Source organism: Vicugna pacos, unplaced genomic scaffold, assembly GCF_048564905.1.
Source record: "Vicugna pacos unplaced genomic scaffold, VicPac4 scaffold_20, whole genome shotgun sequence".
Lineage (NCBI taxonomy): Eukaryota > Metazoa > Chordata > Mammalia > Artiodactyla > Camelidae > Vicugna > Vicugna pacos.
The window spans coordinates 40,968,157-40,986,650 of record NW_027328741.1 but is presented as its reverse complement, the minus strand read 5'-3'; the positions used below and the strand labels follow the sequence as shown (position 1 = coordinate 40,986,650).

Below are 18,494 nucleotides of genomic sequence, written 5' to 3'. Positions count from 1 at the left end.
CATATTTTGCCTCTGTAGTTCTATGTGAAATTATTTTGACCCTTGCCTGATGGTGTAAGATCAGAGAGCATGTAGTCTTTCTTACGTTGCAAAGACGACAATTCTTCTTGATGAGTCAGCACACTGTTTCCGATGGCCCGGGGTCTGTGCCAGACATCAGCTGTCTAGACAAATACCACACAGCCCCCCATCCCTCAAGGAGATCACAGTGTGTCGTGGAAGATACAAATTTAAATAGATTTTCAAAACAATGTGGTAAGAGTCACTTGGCATCATATATACTATATGTTCAGAGGTGCTCTTGCACTGCCTAGGGCTGTGTTCTAGAAGGTAGGGAAGGTGTCAGAGAGGAAATGCTTTCTGCACTGACATCTGACGGATTCCAGCAAATCTCTAGACCAGGAGAGTGCGTGGTGGGGACGGGATTCTCAGCAGCTTGCCTGTCTCGTGCAGACCCCTGGTCATGTCTAAGAGCACTTTGCACATAGGGAAGGAACGTCAGTGAGGCTAGAGGCTGTGAGGAACTAACGGAATCTGAGGCTGAAAAAAAGCAGCAACTAGGTGATGAGAAGGTGTGACGTTAAATCAGGGAGCATGGACTTCCTCACACACGCAGAGTGGAATTCTTTGGGGTTTTAAGGAGGAGAGTGACACAGATTAGTCATTATAAGTGAGCAAAGTGGATTGTTCACTCTAAAGAACAGCACTGGGGAGACTAGCAAGGGGTGTGATTTAATACAGTGGGAAGCAAGAAGCAGGGACATAGTTGGGGGACATTAAGTAATAGAATTGTAGTACTTATGGGGGTGAGGGAGTGGAAAAGTAAAGGAAAACTCCCAGATGTTTGGCACAGAAAAGAGATGGGACAGTGATGCCATTGTTTGAAAAAGTAAAACTAGTTCTGAGAGAGTGTAAATCCAGACAAACAGAGCTTGAGTTTTTTATGGGCTAATCAAATGGGAATGTCTACTTGTCAAGTAGAAGTATATTTCTGGGACTGAACTGAGATGTCCATGCTGGAAAAGATTTGACAGTTAATCAGTGGACAGAGAGCAGTTGAAGCCACGGGAATAAATGCCACCCACTGACAGTTTACCAAAGAAAAAGGAAGGAGGGCACTTCTGGTTCAGAAAATATGGCAGACAAGAATCTTGTAGACCCACTCACTTAAGACACATAAAAACGTAGGACAAAATGCCGCCAGTGTTTTTCTGTTTTTTTTTAAGGGCACCTTTATTGTGGTATGATACCTGTACAATAAAATACACATATTTCACATGTACTACTTGGTGAATTTGATAAATGTCTACACCCAGAAAACTATCACCATGATCAAGATAGCTAACATTTCCATCACTCCCCAAGAGGGGCACTTTTCGAATCCCCATATTTATCCCTTCCCATCCCCTTCTCTCCCTGTGAACCATAAGTTTGTTTCTCTATGTCTGTGGATCTGTTTCTCTTCTGTATTTAAGTTCATGTGTGTCTTTTTTTGATTCCACATATAAGTGATATCATATGGCATTTTTCCCTTTTTCTTGTTTACTTCACTTAGAATGACTATCTCTACGTCCATCCATGTTGCTGCAAATGACATTATTTGTTTTTTCATGGCTGAGTAGTATTCCATTGTATAAATATACTACTACTTCTTTATCCAGTCACCTGTCAATGGACATTTGGGTTGTTGCCATATCCTGGCTATTATAAATACTGCTGCTGTGACATTGAGGTGCATGTGACTTTTTGAATTAAAGTTTTCTCCTGACATATGCCCGGGAGTGGGAAGGCTGGATCATGAGTTAAGTCCATTTTCAGTTTTTAAAGGAACCTCCACACTGACTTCTCTAGTGACAATGCAGCCCATCTTGTGAAAGCAGAGCCATGCTCAGAAAGTAACGGGTATTTCTAAGGGCCAGACATGATGCGCAGTGAGTGTGGCCTGTTCAAGAATCAGAGAGCAGTCTGCCAGGGCTGGAGGAGAGTGACAAGGGAAGTGTGGTACAGGTAGGAGTCAGACCATGTGGGGACATGGCAGGCTGGGATAAGGAGCCTGGACTTCGAGTAATCCCTTGGTAACCATGGGGCACTGGTTCCAGGACTCACCCTGAAGTCAACATCCATGGATGCTGACGCCTCTTGTATAAAATGACATAGGACTTGCATGGGACTCATGTACATCCTCCCATCTACTTTTATATATATATACAAACTATTTTTTATTGAGTTATAGTCATTTTGCAAAGTTGTATCAAATTCCAGCATACAGCACAAGTTTTCAGTTATACATGAATATACACATATATTTGTTGTCACTTTCTCTTTCACTGTGTCCTCCTGTGTACTTTAAATTATCTCTAGATTACTCGTGGTATCTAATACAACAAGAATGCTATGTAAGTAGTTGCCAGTGTATGGCAAATTCAAGTGTTGCTTTTTGAAACTTTCTGTTTTTTCAACAATATTTTCAATCCACCGTTAGTTGAATCTGCTGGATAGGGAGCCCCTAGATACGGAGAATCCCCAAGCTCCTCCTTCCCACATCCTATATTTTCACTGCAAGCACTGAAGGGGTCCAAACATAAAAGAGACCCATCTACCTGCTGGAAACCCTGAGAAATTCCGTCAGCGTATGTAGCGCAGGAGAGAAGGCTTAGGGCCAACTAGTGGGAAAGGAGGGCCTGCCTGGAGAGGATGGAGGAAGGACAGTAGTGGAAGCCATCACGTACTCTTACTGGAACTAGCTGACAGCAGTGAGGGACGCCAAGGAACTGGGTACACGTCACGTGTGGGGCGATCCTGGCCACCAGGTGCAGGGTTCACATAACTGGGACCCAGTTTGCAAGATCAAAATAACAAGGAGGCAAAGGGGCTGCCTCAGTCCCAGGATCCTGACAACGGCCACAGCGACGTGACCCCAGCTAATGCGGTTCCCCTAGTAAGCCAGAAAAACGAAACTCTGAGCCAAGATATTGCAGATTCCACTGCAGCCACACGGATAACTAGATCTCTAACCTGACAAAATGTAACCACCAGAAACAGGAATCTTTCCTTTTCTCTTCCTTTGGAACTTTGGACAGGGAGTCACAAATCTTTGACGGGAACCACCTATAAACAAATAGAGAGCTCACTTTTTCAGGAATAAGCATGGAGAAAAAGAGTGGGGTGATGGTTTAAAGCAGAAGTCAAAGTTGAAGCCAATCTGAGTAATGGTAAAAACATGCTACTCAATGAATTCGAGTTATGGCAAAAAGAAGGAGGAAGGTTAAGGAAATCTCTATTAATATCCATTCACCAAAAAAGAATAGCCAGCCATTAAAAGACAGCACCTTAAATTAATAATGTTTTTTTTTTGGTGGTGAAAAACAGTGCCTTAATTTAAAACAAGGCTTGGGCCATCAACAACACTCTGAGAGATGTTGATGAGGAGAACATAAATCTGCATATAGATATGTAAGTTTTCCAAGTCCACCGCTCGAAAAAAATTAGTCAATCATGTGTCCAGTTGATTGGGAAATCCCAATAAGTAAATAACTCAAAAGTGGGAAAGACATGGGATTAAATAGTGGTAGTGAGCAATGAAATCCAAGATGTATATACCTATATTTTCTTTGTTAATGTAACAAACTTAAAGCAACTGTCTAAAAAGTAGTAACTGGAGCACACAAACACACACACACACAATTTAGAACAACAGAGAGGTAAAATATGCTAAATTTATCATTATTGAGGAACAGGATCTAATAGATTATTTCATTTTTGAGACTCTTATAGGAATACTGGTCCAATTGCATAAAAATTTATGAACTTAGAGATGATTTATAAAGATTTAGAGAGAATTTTCTTTAAGAGGCAATATAGCTTCCAAATCACTGAAGAGAAAATTAACAATAAAAAAATTAATTAATCTAGGTAATATGGAGTAACACTGACCATATTTACCACCCTAAAATAAACCACAAAATGGATAAAATATATGAAGCAATGATTTTTAAGACACGTGGAAACGATCATCCACTAGGACCTTGCCTTGCCACCTCGATACCAAGGCTCCTAGGCCTCCTACTGCCATCACAAAGGATGTCCACCAGGAGGCGACATTTCCTTCCTCTGCTCCTACTGCAGAGCCAGTCCTGAGCAGTCCTTTTCCAGGTGTTGGCAGGCAGCTCCCAGAAGTGCTCTCGTGGGCCTTGGTCCCTTTTGGCCACCAGCAAAGGGATCAAGGATGAGCAGTGAGCCTCCTTCCTCATCCAAGACCTAGGAAACTATCTGACTTCTGAGCAGCCCTTCACTCTTGTCTGCTGTCTGGTACTCTCCACCCGGCTTCCCGAGTCCCCGGGACGGGCAGCCTGCACGCTGGCCACAGCCCATCAGAATCTGTTCCCCCGCCAAGAGGCCACGCATGATCATGAGCAGGGCTCCAGGCCTCTGGAGCAGTGCGGCTTGGACTGGGTCCTGGCCCTGGGCGCGCGAGCTCCATGCCCTTGGTTGAGTCAGTCAACATCTCTAAGCTACAGTTTCCTCATCAGTAAAATGAGGACATAATCAATATGGAAAAAAAACAGAATCTGAGGGGGACTAAATTTCTGGTGATTGAAGATAATTTTAATTTTGATTTATACAGCAAAGGACATCATACAATTTTTACTACATCGTATTTCTAAAGGACAGCTTCTACTATTAAAAGTAATGCATGCACGTACACACAAACACACGTGCAGACACACTGGCTCTGGTCCACATACATCCCCACGAGCACACACACATGGAGTCTTGTACCACCCACACACCCATAACATACACACAGCGACACACGTCCTCAGGTGCACACACACACATAACATACAGAACCACATACATCCCCAGGTGCAAGTGAGCACACACACACACAGTCATGTACCACACACATCCCCAGGTGCACGCGTGCACACACACACGTCTTAGACACTATGGTGTTATTCTAAATCAATTTACAATGAGGGTCACAGTGTCCCTTGTTTTATCCACTCAGAAGATCCTGACTTTGGAGCGTGAAGCAGGAGCCCCTCCTCTCTGGAGATGGTCTTTACCAATTACAGTCTCAGTAGAGCCAACATAACTGCTCTGGACCTTTGGAAGTGCAGGGCCAGAGCATACCTGGGAGCTCACATCCTATACATGTAAACATGTTAAGTGCAGTAGGTTCTAAAGTCCTGCCTTTACAAATAGACGTTCATTATAAGGTGGAAGGCCAGGTTCAAATTTAGAATTCCAAGACACAGGGGAGTCCAGCAAAGAAAGTGAGCGTGTGGTGAGAGCTGATTCCCAGTCTCTGACCACTTGCCTGACCCTTTTCTTCCCAATGCTGGGTCCATCCCTTGCCACAAGTGGCCTTGGATGTTCACAGGGGGACACTCAGAACTCACATCCGGGATCTGCTCATACCCTCCATACATACAGCTGCCCTTTGGCCTCTCTGTGAGTCCTGGGAATCTGAACTTCCAGGAGAGCCGATGCAGGCACTAGGAATTGGTCAGGGGCTGCTGAGACAGGGCGTCTGGGGTCCTGGGTTTCTAGAGCACGGGAAGGAGCCAATGACCCTGTCCCCTTGGCCCTGCTGACTCCACCCCATGGAGGGCGTGGCCAGAGGAAGTGTCAGGGCCAGAGGGACCCTCTGCAGTGCAGGACCCAGGGCAGCAGGCCCCCTTGCCGGGGCCTAAGAGCATAAGGCCTAAGGAAAGGTCTGAAGAGGCTGTAAGGTATCTTCATTCCCATTAATTAAACAAAAATAAAAGCATACCACAGGCGAGAGTGGAAAGGGATTTGTTAGAACAAGGGAACGCACTTGCCAAGGTCTGGCCATAGAGGGCTGGTGGGCTTGCCAGGTTGATGAGGAACCAAGAGGCCGTTAGTCCCCTCTGGGTCTAAACACCTCCTGAATTCCTCCGGGTAACACTGAAATGCAGTGAGACATGGAACTCTCTTAAGTTGTTAAAATCTTCATGGTGAGCCATTCAACTCTCTCCTCATTCTTGGCAACGAAAGCACGATAAACACAGGCCAGAAACTCATCAGCCTGTTGGTTGGTTCACTATCCGTCTGGCGCCTCCTCTTGTAGGAGCCTTTATCACATCACCCAGGGCTGACCCGGCTCAGGATTATAGCTGATTTTCCGCAGGTGGCATCACTTGCTAGTGACATGAAGCAGGCACATTAGCCACCTCCCAAACACTGAGGCTCCTCCTGGGAGGAGACTTCAGACCCCCAATCCAGCCTCTGCACCACGATGTTCCTTAGTGTCACTACCGGTTTGCTGCCTTGGCCTCTAGCTTTGACCAGATCCTCGCCAGATTGTCGATAAATATCACCCATATACCACATCTAAGCTTGCGGTCCAGATGTGACCATGGTTCTTATTTTCTTCCCATCGATGGATTGTTTGATCTTTGTGTAATCGTGTCGGCAGGAAGGCCAGTACCGCCCTCTTGAGGCCTCCCCGAGCCGCCTCTGTGTATAACTGTCCTAGCGCCCCAGGGGATCGGGTCTGAAGCCTGGCACTCAGACACGAGGATGTCAGCTGGAGAGACAGGAATCCACTCCTGCCGTGGCTTCTGCTGTGGCTCAATGTGGCTATAAAAATGGATCCCACAGGCCCTGACGTCACTTGACTCACTGCAGGGATGCTCCCACACTGCCGCGTTCCCCCCAGAGACCGAGGGCTTTTGGCTTGTTCTGGAAGGCCCCACCCCCGAGGGGACACTGGGTCCAGTGGAGCGTCCAGCCTGCTTCCCCGCCAGCCCTTAGGGCCTTGGTGGGGCCTGGAACATCAACTACCCTCCCCTTAGGGACTCCTTTGTCCTTTCCAGCCAACAGACCTAGGTCATAAGCACCTTAACTCACCTGAGGGTGTTTTCCTCACTTCAGGGGCAGTGAGGACTGGGCTTCTTCACACTCCTAGTGCCCCAGGTCTGGATGCAGTCTGGCTCTGCCGCCAGTCCTGCAGGTCCCGGCCACACCTCCTGCTGGTCACGGAGTCTGTGCTGTATTCTCTTCCAGGACAACAGGTGCACTCTGCCCCCCCGCCCCGTCCCCATCAGCGGTGGCAGAGGCGGCGGACAGGCGGGTGAGCTTGGGCCTGAGACAATGCCCGGAAACCAGTGCCCCAGAGGCCGCTGGTGAGTAGAGGGACCCCAGGGCAGAAGGCAGCATGGGATGGGAGGCGGAGGAAAGTTCAGGATAACGAGATGAAAGTGGGAACAGATAGCACCGTGAGGACCTCGACCATGAAAGGGAAGAAGATAGACAGTGGCAGCTGGAGCGGTGTTGGCGTTAAAAGCTGCGGGCTTTTTCATTTAATTTTATTAATTACCATTACATATAGTGACATATTTTTATTTGATTAAAGATTAGGTGCCATGTCATATAACAGGATATAGTATATTATTTATTAAATAATACATAATAGTAGATATACTAGCATGTTATGTTCTGTTTATTTATTATCAGATAGTATACAATACATATGTAGTTATTTATATACATAATATATAATTCATGTATCTATATAATATATAACACATAACAATGTAGGATTATGATTAATATGTTTTATAACAAGATTACATAACAATAATGATGTAATATTATCCATTGTATACCTTGGTTCATGACACATTCTCACCTAAGGTGCCTGTCAGAAGTATTTATTTATTAAAATTAATATTATAAGAAACAGTTGTGAACCTATCACCCAGCACCAGAACAGGACTATTGACAGTGACATACTGTGTCCTATCCTGCCCTAGGCCTCTTCTCACAGGAAGCAACCAGCATCCTGAATCCTGGCTTACACTTGCCTTGTGTTACTTTCACACACAATATTTAAGATCAGTTAAAACAAATGAACTGCAGGTACATGCAACGAAGTGGATGCATCATACACTCTATGTTAAATTGAAAAAGTAAGCCCAAGAAGGTAGCCTATAGTGTGCTAAGCTTTTAACTGTGTATATATATGTCAACTAAACTCACTAAATTAAGAACCACTACAGCTAGAGTCCAGGTGGGAGAGGGACAGATAAAAGGTGAGGTGAGCAGATTTGCTGCAGGTGAGCGAGTTCCTTTCCAGTAAGATGTCATTGTCTCTGAAGCAGGAGGCAAGGCCATCTGCTGGGAGTCAGGGAAGAGACAGAGGGAAGCTTAGAGGTGTGCAGAGAGCACAGAATGTTGACACCACTGTGTGGCAAGTGGGGAAATGTGCTCACTAGAGAAATCCTGGAGGATTGCCTGGCAGTGGCAACATGCTGGGCATTGATTTGTAGTCTTAGAAATCTGTGCTGGGAGAGCCTGCTGCCTGCAGGCTCAGAACAAATAGAGCTGGGTGAACCGAGATGGAAGTCATCCTGGTGAGGAAATGAAAAGATCAAGGGTCAAGGGAGTTTTGTTTGTCATAAAGAGAGTGCTGACTGTGGATGCAGAGCTGGAAGGTGGGGAAGTGGAAGTAAGAGGAACGTGGACAGGTAGGAAAGCAGAGGAGTCAGTGCATGATGCCCCAGTGAGGGTGAAGGAGGGCCAACGAGGATGGTGGAGAAGCAGCTGGATGGCTAGAGTTGGGCACATAAAGGAGAGAGGCTGGACCTGGGGTGGAGACACGCCCGGGTATGAGCCCGGGGGTAGGGTGAATGGGAGGTGTCTGGCTCAGGCTGACGGAGAAGAAGACCCTACAATGACCATACTGGGTGGTGGAGGGAGAATCAACATTGACGTCTTGATGGTAGGCGGTGAGGCAATACAGAGTTGGTGGTCCAGCTGCTCCTGACTGAGGCAGATGAGCAGGGAGGCCAGGGTGGCAGGCACTGCTAGGAATGGACTGGGTTTTCCAGGTGTTCCCAAGAGAGGAGGAGAAATCACCTCATGGGGGAAAGTGAGCACAAGGAGGTCAACCCAGGCTCCTGATCAAACGGAGAGTGTGAGGGGGCAAATCGTCAACTCCAGAGATGGTGGCCTAGGAAGCAGGGACCATGGGTGAAGTGAGGGGACACTCAGAGAAGAGAGAGAGATGAGTCTTCTGGGTGTAGGGGGAAGAGAGGCCTCAGGACAAAGGAGCACAGGGGCACAGTGATGAGGATGGACTGGCTCTGTTGTGACACTGCAGGAATGGCTGGATCTTTGTCCTGAGGGCTTAGTTTGGGGGGGCTACTGGCCTCATGAGGGCCCCCCTCTCAGCAGCCTGGACAGATGCTCCCGCTCCTGATAGCTCTGTGGCCACCACTGTTCCCGGAAGGGCTCTGCCTCCATCTTCTATCAGACATTCCTGCCCAGTCCCCGACTGCCAGCGAGGGAGCCTGGGCCTCAAAGCCGTTTGCCGTGGAGGGACACAGGCTCCTTGGAGAAGCAGGCTGATCTTATTTTTCTCCGTAACCCACGGCCTAGCAAAGCGCCAGCCTATGGGTGGGCCATTCAGGGGCTCGGATACTTCTTAAATTAACTCAAAGCAGTAGAATAGCAGAGCTGGAGGAAGTGACCACTGAGCTCACAGAGTTCACTGCCCACACCCCCATTCTACAGATGAAGAAACAGAGGCCAAGCAGTGAAGCAGCCTTGGCCAAGGTCACGCTGCTCTTTAATGCTGGCCTGTGTTGGGCATACCAAGTGATAAGCTGCACTGAAGGGCCTGAGAGGGGGCTCTGGGGCCAGACAGCTTGGGTTCAAGTCCCACCCCTGCCATTTACTAGCTGTGTGATTAATGACTGTCCTTCCTGTAAAGTGCCACCTCATTGGTTTGTCATGAACACAGAGTTCCTTGAACAGCAGGACAGAATTCTTTAAAGGTTTGCTGTTGCTTTTGTTACTATTATCACCAAGTGAACCCTGAAATGAAGAACAAAGGCAGCAAGATTTTTTATTTTAAAAGATTTTAAAATATGATGATGACTGTTTGATTTAATCTATTCAAGTTTGCATTTGACACTTATTAACAACTACACAATGGATGACTTTTGAGGAAATGTTACTTCATGTCTTTATTTCTCACTAACTACACAGGCTATTCAACAGAAAGCAATTTTTTTCCAGGAAGAGGGACAAAAAGTTAACAATATCTCTGTACCTCTCGGTTCCCAGTGAGTTGGTTGTGATCTGTCAACCCAAATTTGGGGAAGTGCCCGCTCCTCCTGGGCCAGCTGCACTGCCCAGCGGCCTCCAGGGGGCGATTTACCCCCATACGAATCCAGTATCTTGGTTCATATCTTTGCTTCAGATCCCTCAAGGACTGCCCATGCACCAGGGCCCCATCTGCCCCGCCAGTCTCACCTGCTGGCCTCCAGGAAACTATCCTGGGTCTCAACCATCCTCTGTTCCTATGCCTGTCCCACTACTCTTCACTTTGTCCTTCAAGTGTGGGCCCCTGTGGCTCGCCACCAAGCAGGGGTCTCCCAGTCCTCCACCTTGGGGAACTGCATCGTCCTGCATGGTGCCTAGCGAACCTGTGTGGAGGCAGGAAGAATACAGAACAACAGGTGCTCAGAGGGGCTGCCTTTCCCACTACAGGGGCCCTGGAGGGCTTTCTCCCAGCTGGTTATTCACAGGCGCTGACGCTGTGGAATCTCGATCTTACCAATTTAAAGGGCATCATCACTAATTACAAAAGAAATCATTTTTTCAGTAGCAAAAGGAGAAAAGACTTTGTGCCCCGTGCCCCCATCTTTCTTCCTCCGCCTTCAGAGGTGATTCTCACTCTCTGGGCAAGGGTAGAAAGCAACAAACAGAATATTATTTTTCAATGATTCTTCTTTCCCACTCTGAAGATTGCATCCCAGGACCGATGAAGGCTAGGATGGTTTGGCTTCCCTGTACTGAGTATTCAGAGGCTCAGGGGGGAGGGGGTTAGGGAGATAATTCAGCAATATGGAACCAAACAGAGACATTAAAAAGTTCTACTCTAAACAGAAAGGAAGCAGGATGCTATAGAAATGGGAAAACCATCATTGGAAATGACATAACGAATTACAAGACAATAAACATGAAGATGTAAAAAAGAAAAAGTACATCAAAATACAAAATGGTGGGAAAGGGAGACGGTAGCAAGAAAAGATAGATTTTTTTTTCTTTCTTTTTCCTTTTTCTCATTATTCTTAGGATGTGTTGGAGCCTATGTGATTATCAGTCTAAAGGAAATAGATATGGTAATGGGTTGATATACTTGAAAAATAGGGTAACCACAAATCGAAAGGATATAATAGAGTTAAAAAAAAAAACCAAAAAAGAAACAAACTCTAAATGGCTTAAAGACTTAAACAGACAAGACGCTAAAAAACTCTCAGAAGAAAACATAGGCAAAACATTTTTTGACATATATCTCAGCAGGGTTTTCCTAGGGCAATCCACCCAAGCAACAGAAAATAAAAGCCAAATAAACAAATGGGACCTAGTTACACCTATCAGCTATTTCAAAGCAATAGAAACCATAAGCAAAACGAAAAGACAACCTATGGATTGGGAGAAAATATTTGCAAAAGATGAGACTGAACATGGCTTAACTTGTAGACTATAAAAATAGTTCATACAACTTAATAAGAAAAAAAAAACAACCCAATCCAAAAATGGGCAGAAAAACTAAACAAGCAATTCTCCAATGAAGATATACAAATGGCCAATAGTCATATGAAAAAAAGGCACAATATCACTAATTATCAGAGAAATGCAAATCAAAACTACAATAAGTTATCATCTCACACTACTCAGAATGGCCACCATTCAAACATCCACTCACCATAGATGCTGGAGAGGCTTGGAGAAAAGGGAACCCTCCTAAATTATTGCTTGGAATGTAGTTTGGTGAAGCCAATGTGGAAAACATTATGGAGATTCCTCAAAAGACTAAAAAAAGACATCATTTTATCCAGCAATCCCACTCCTGGGCATATATCCAGAGGGAACCTTAATTTCAAAATATACCTGCACCCCAATGTTCACAGCAGCATTGTTTTCAATGGCCAAGACATAGAAGCAACCTAAACGCCCACTGACAAATGACTGGATAAAGATGTAGTATTTAGATATAAAAGAATATTACTCAGTTGTAACAAAGAAGGAAATAATGCCATTTACAGCAACATGGATGGACTTGGAGATTATCACACTAAAGTGAAATAACTCAGACAGAGAAAGACAAGTAACATATGATATCACTTATATGTGGAATTTTTAAAAAAGATACAAATAAACTTATTTACAAAACAAAAACAGACTCACAGACTTAGAAAACAAACTTAGGAGTTTGGGATTAACAATTACAAACTACTATATGTAAAACAGACAAACAGCAAGGATTCACTGTAGAACACAGGGGAAAATGTTCAGTATCTTGCAACCTATAATGGAAAAGAACCTGAAAAAGAATAGACTATGTATATGTACAACTGAATCACTATGCTGTATACCTGAAACTAACAAAACAGCTGTATATCTGAAACTAACTAAACATTGTAAATCAACCACATTTCAATTAAAAAAAAAGATAAGCTCTAAATAGCTGTATTCAAAGAAAATCTTCAAATCTTACCTCCTACAAAAAGTAAAATGGGAAGCTTGAGCAGGACCAAATTATACTGAATGAGAGGTTACATACCTTCTCCAGCACGTGGCCCATGGTACACATACATCGTGTTTTCCTTCAGGTAAGAATGGCCCTTAATGCCCTGGGAGCGAGTCCTGCTGGGACAAACCCTCTGTGGCAGTGGCCTCCTTGTCACCGCTCCATCTCACCAGAAGGCCAGGGTTTTCAGAGGGGAGGGAACACAGAGCTCATACACTTCAGATATATTTCCTGAGAAAAATTGTGGAAAGACCAAATTCACCTGCAGTGCAGGAAACATGAGCACGGCCCCTAAGCAGACTGACAAGCCCGAAGCAAGACGGCCCGATGTTCACATCGGAACCAGAACAAAAACCGTCTGGCCCCAGTTAAACGATCACCATCTCACCTGCAATGAACTGTTCGTACTCAGTGTCAGGGATGTTTCTGTTGAGACTTCAGAGATCAAAAAAGTCAGACCAGGGAATCCGGACCTGGTGGATGTCCAGGCTCTACCAATGGTAGAGGCGGCCCCAAGGGGGTATCACCAGCACCGACTCCTCCATTTTCAGCAGGGTCTTCAGGAGGAAGGCGATATGGATACAGACGCCCCTACGGAGGCTGAAGCCCTCCGGAGGGTTGACATAACACAGAAGGTACCTGGGAGGGAGCAAAGGAGAGCGGGTCTTCAGGGCCAGGTCTCTGCACAGGAATCCCAGCTTAGATAGAACAGATACAATGGGAAGCTCTGCACAGCACATGGCCTAGACTCAAGACACGTTCAGCAGCTTCTGGTTTGTATAGTGGAGGCACTGCCCACCGATCTCTGTGTGGCCAATTATTTCGAGTCCGGGAGCACATGCAGAAGACATCTTGGCATCTGTCTATCAACGCTAAGCACCTGACTAGTACCTGAGCACCCGTTCTCCAGGGGCCCTCAAACTTCTTGGCCTAAAGACCCCTGTACACTCTTAATTACTGAGGACTTCAAAAGGCTGCTGTTTATGTGGGTTAAATCTATCAATAGTTCCTGTGTTAGAAGTTAAATAAGAACTTTAAAAAATGCTTATGAGTTCACTTAAAAATAATAACAACCTACTATAAGTTACCATTAATACTCTTAAGCAAAAAATAAGTATATTTTTCTAAACAAAAATCATTAATGAGAGGAATAGTAGTGATTTTAATTTCTGAAAATCTCTTTTGGACTGGTGAGAGCTTAATTCTATCTGTCTCTACATTACCTGTTTTGTGATATCACAGACCAGGTTTTCCCTGGAAAATCCCACAGGAAACTCGGGAGTGCAAGAGTGTGCAAAAGGCAGGTGACTTCCCGGCGTTCCTACGAAAATAGTCTTGCATCTCAGGGGCCTCGGACTCACTTTGATAACTGCTGCCCTACCCTAGGCGAGACTCTCCTACACAAGAGCCAGGCAAGTGTCCTGGCTTCTTTAATGAGTTACCGCAGCAACACCCCTCCCTTCTCTGTGTTAATGTTTCCCACAACCTCCATTACTGCAGATGAGGATGTAATCCTCAGCTGAGGCCTCTAATCCCAGAAGACTACCAACCTTGAAAGGGAGGGCCCATCTACCATCTCTACACCCCGCACAGTCTATTTTGAGTCAAGCCCTAGATAACTGCTAATTGACACTGACCCTTGTCTTACTCCTGAGTTTTATCGAAGGAGCCAACATCTGGATGGAACTGAAATTTCCCTGCTGATATACAAGGCTGATAAACCACCCTATTCCAACATCTGATTCTGGGGCTCTTCAAAACCCGGGTAAGGCCCCGCTTCATAAAAGACGGGTCCTCCACCTGCCCTTCCCAGGGGTTCTGGGAGGCCGCGGCCACGCAGGGCTACCCGGACTCGCGGTCCAAGCCCCAGAGCCCGATGGGGAGGAAAGCCGGAGGCTGTGCCCCAGCCCTGTCCCCCCCGCCCCAACCCGCTCCCCGGCACCACAGCCCTCCCCGGCCGCCACACCAACCCGGATCCCACCCCGGTCCATGTCCACTGGCCCCGCCAACGGCACGGCCGTACGTTTACCGTCTGTGAGACGCCGCCCCAGAAAGGATGTCGGCCGCCGACTGACGCGGCCAGAACTAGTGGCCCGGCCAAGCAAGCCGCCATCCCCAGCAGCAAACACCGCCATGGTCCCGGGCAGCTGCACACTTCCGGAGCCCGCTGCCTGCCCCAGAAGCGCACGCCGGCCCGCGAGGAGCGCGGCGTCTGTATCCATGGCAATGCCGCGGGGCCCTCCCCTAGCGCTTGCTTCTGCGTCCTCCCGAGGCTAGACGTGCGAGGGCAGAACTTTCGGAGCCAATGGGAGCCAGGGCGCGGCCAGGACGGGGGTGGGGGGAGGCTTATGGGGCAGCTGGGAGGGGCCGGGGCGGGCGGGGCCGCGCGGACGTCCTCACCTGCAGGTGGCACCGGCCGGAGGCTGGGGCAGTGCTGCCACCAGTGGGCGGGGCGGCGGGGCAGCGGGGCGGGGGCACCCTCACCTGTTTGTGTGCCGGGCTCAGCCTGGGCTCCGGGGCCTCCGCTTGAACCGGAAGTGGACCCAGGCTACCGGTGGGCAAGATAGAGGACTGAGCCCAGGCAGGCACGGCTGGCCAGGTAGGGCACCTGAAGTGCAGATCCGCCAGGCCGGCTGCCGGCCTTGAATACGCGCTGCTAGGCAGTTTCCAAGAAGACGGGATCTGTTCCAAGAGGGGAGGTAGGGCAGGGTGCCAGATGCCTGGTTGGGTGCGGTCTTACAGGAGAGCCACACTGAGAGGGTGCACAGCAGCCCCTGTGTTGGCGGGGCTAGGAATTTGGGGTATAGGGTGGGGATGATGTGTGCCATGCCCTGTGGTCTCCCAAAGAACTCGCACCCCCACGCAAAGGACCCTGCTCCCTCCACCCTTCACTGCATCCCCTGCCTCCCCCAGCACCACCGCCCCTGCCCCCGGAGTGTCCCATGACCTCTCCCCACACCAGGCACTGTCCCTGTTACAGGTACTTATCTCCTGGTGGTTCCAGCCCAAGGGTGGGGGCTGTATGTGATCAGTTAGGATGCCTGGAGCCTTTGTATGAAACCTCAGACTATAATGCAGGCGTGAACAGAGGCCCCTCAAACAGGATTCCCTGCATTCCCTCCCCACCACGCACCCACAGCGCAGCTGCCACACCAGGCCAAGCCTGCTGGAGGACCTCTGTTCCCTCTCCTCCTGTCCCTGATCAAGAGTGCACCGCCCACACTGCTGGGTATTTAGTGGGCCTTAGAAGAGCAGCTGGTATTTTCATGGACAAATATTTGCTCTTTTGGGAAGAGTTGAGTGCAAAGGGATGTAGGGTATGCCTTTTCTGTTGTCCTGGAACTGGTGACAAGGATGCAAACTTAAGTCAAAGCAGTTTTTAGAGAGAGCCGCAAAATATCTTACCCAAAGATCACTGTTCCCCAACAAAGGCAACACCACCTGGCGGGTGGGGTCCTGGTCCCTCTTTCTGGAGGTTGGGCTTTGCACCCTCCAGCTGGGACAGAGCCCGAAACAGCTCTGAACACGCTCCAACAGGCTTTCCCAGCACAAACTGCCTTTATTTTGAATCTGGCTGAAGGAAGCAGCTGAGAAATCTGGGTAAATCTTCCTGGGTGTAACCATGCCTTTTGTGCTGAATGAAAGAGCGGCTCTCCACATGCTAACAGCTTAGAACTGAATGTGTGTCGAAGCCTTCATGCATGTAGCATGTTGGGAACAGCGTTTCATGGTGAGGGGAACTCTATAACTTACATGTGTATGGGGAAGCCCTCACTCCAACAGGGTTTTCCTGCACAAACTGCCTTTATTTCGAAATTGGCTCTTGCTGAGAAATCTTGGTAAGTGTTCTTAAGTGTAGCCATGCCCATTATGCAGGATGAAAGAGCGGCTCTACACTTTTTCACATCTCAGAAATGAATGTGTGTTGAAGCCGTCATTCATGTAGCGTGTTGGGAACACAGAATTTAGTGGTGAGAACTATGTAAATTACATGTCTATGATGAAGCACTCTCTCGAGCCGGGTATTCCAGTGCATACTGCCTTTATTTCGAAACTGGCTTCTCAGAAGCCTGTGGTCTCCACTGCAGGTCTGTCTCCAAACCCAGGGCCAGCATGGTAACTCTGCTCCCCCTGTCTATTCTGGAAGTTCTAGGTGTCCTCCATGGCCCTTCCACCATTATGTTTTTGGAAAACCCCGCAGATGGAATGGGCCTGAGAACAGGAGAGCTGGATGCCAGAAGTCACTGCCCAGTGTGTGGCTCCTGGGAGGGGCATCTCCTCTCCGTGGGCTCTGATCTAACCTCCCCACTCCCCCACCCCCACCCCTCTCCTCCTGCATTTCCTGATTGATCCCTGGATAATGGTCCATACCAGGAATGACCTGGGAGAGGTTTTATGAGTCTTTAAGTGGAAAAAAAAAAAGAAATCTTTAGACAAGTTACTGAAAGTAACTTCCAGCTTTACCGGGAAAGTCCTCATTCCAATGTTTAAGGCTAGTTGACAGGGTGTCAAATTGCTTAACCACTCACAGCTGAGCAAGTGCTACCTCTCTCTCCAGCTCCCTGCAGCATCCACCTGTGGCAACTTGGCCCAAAGAAGGCAAGAAAGCTCTTTACCCTCGTTAGCACCAGCGTGGCTTTGGAGTCAGTGGAGGCTGAGAGAAAGGGCCCCGCCCTGAGGTTTGGGGGGCCTCCAGCCACAGCCAGAGGAGCGGGGGTTTTCAGAGTGGCCCAGCAGGGAAACCAGGCAAGGCCACCTGGCCCAAGTCTTCCCTGCCCAGAGAGCCTCATGAACTGCTTTGGGCCACACTCCCCGTTTGGGCCCCCTGCAAAAAGGTACCACGGGAGCCACACCTGAGAAGGCAGAAGGACAGCCCTTTAGCCTGGGGTCCCTGCAGGTGTGTCCTGTGAGACCTGTGGCCACATAAGTTCCTTGTCTCTCCAGGTCAGTGAAGGGACTGTGCTGGGCATCTTGGTGGTCAGGGACATGGGAACACCTCTAAACTCTGAAGAAGGACAGAGAGACTCTTCCTGGAAGCAAGGATTCCAGGGAGACACCTTGCCCAGACCTGGGGGACTGTGTCCTGAGTAGACCCCTGGGAGGCAATGTGGGGCTGTGGGGTCCTCTTCTGAGAAGGGAGCAGGTGTGTTTTCCGGGGGTGGGGTCCTGCTTTGTCCAGACATGTCCTTGTGTAAGACTCACAAACACCTCCAAGTCCACCTAGGGGTGGCCCCAGAGGTGGGGGTAGAGGAGGAGAGTGAAGGGTGCAGACTTAGGGCCCCCCGAGCCACCCAGGGAGCCAAGGGTCAGTGGGAACATCTTGGGAGTCTAGTGCAGGGGTGGAGGACGAGCACTAAGAACATGCCAAGTCATGCAATAAAGTGACCTGTGACCACGAGACACAGGTGGCCGTACACCAAAAGAGGCAGATAGAAATTTAGACCCAGGATCTGAGAACCTTGAGAGGGGCTGGAGGGTCCCAGGAACCCTCAGGAACAGCTCTTCTAGGGGCACAGACATCCCAATACACACATTTCTCATGGAAGCTTTTTGGGGTGCAAAGTGAGTTACCAGGATCCTGAACTTAGTATGGAATCCCACCCCCTTGTTCATCACGGTTCCTGGCAATAAATTGCTGTCATTTGTCCCTGGACATGCACAGGGGAGCTGACTGCTGTGGGGGTCACTGCAGGACTAGAATCTTCTGGTGTGTGCTCTGTGACCACAGAAACCCAGGGGGATTTCTCAACGGGAGAACCTGGAGACCATGCCTGCTAGGACCACCCTCATGGGATGGCCAAGGAGCTCGTGGTACCCAGGTCACCAATTGACGAAGTTGTGAGGTTGCCTGGGGTATCCTGGGGCATGTAGATTTCTGAGGTCAGCACGTGGGCCCAGCACTGCTGGATGGTCTGCACAA

The 18,494-nt window shown here is 48.2% G+C and overlaps 2 long non-coding RNA genes across 2 annotated transcripts in view; both read right to left on the bottom strand.

The window, feature by feature from the left end:
- Positions 1-10,267: 10,267 nt before the first annotated feature.
- LOC140694009 (uncharacterized) overlaps positions 10,268-18,494 on the bottom strand; it is a 331,154-nt gene continuing 322,927 nt past the window's right edge. The window contains exon 3 of the long non-coding RNA XR_012069734.1: positions 10,268-10,463. This is a non-coding gene — a long non-coding RNA (uncharacterized lncRNA). The remainder of the gene's footprint in view (positions 10,464-18,494) is intronic.
- Positions 12,630-14,785, bottom strand: LOC140694000 (uncharacterized). Its single transcript, XR_012069722.1, has 3 exons — positions 14,604-14,785; positions 12,963-13,213; positions 12,630-12,805 (listed from the first exon to the last, which is right to left on the bottom strand). It is a non-coding gene; the product is annotated as an uncharacterized lncRNA (long non-coding RNA).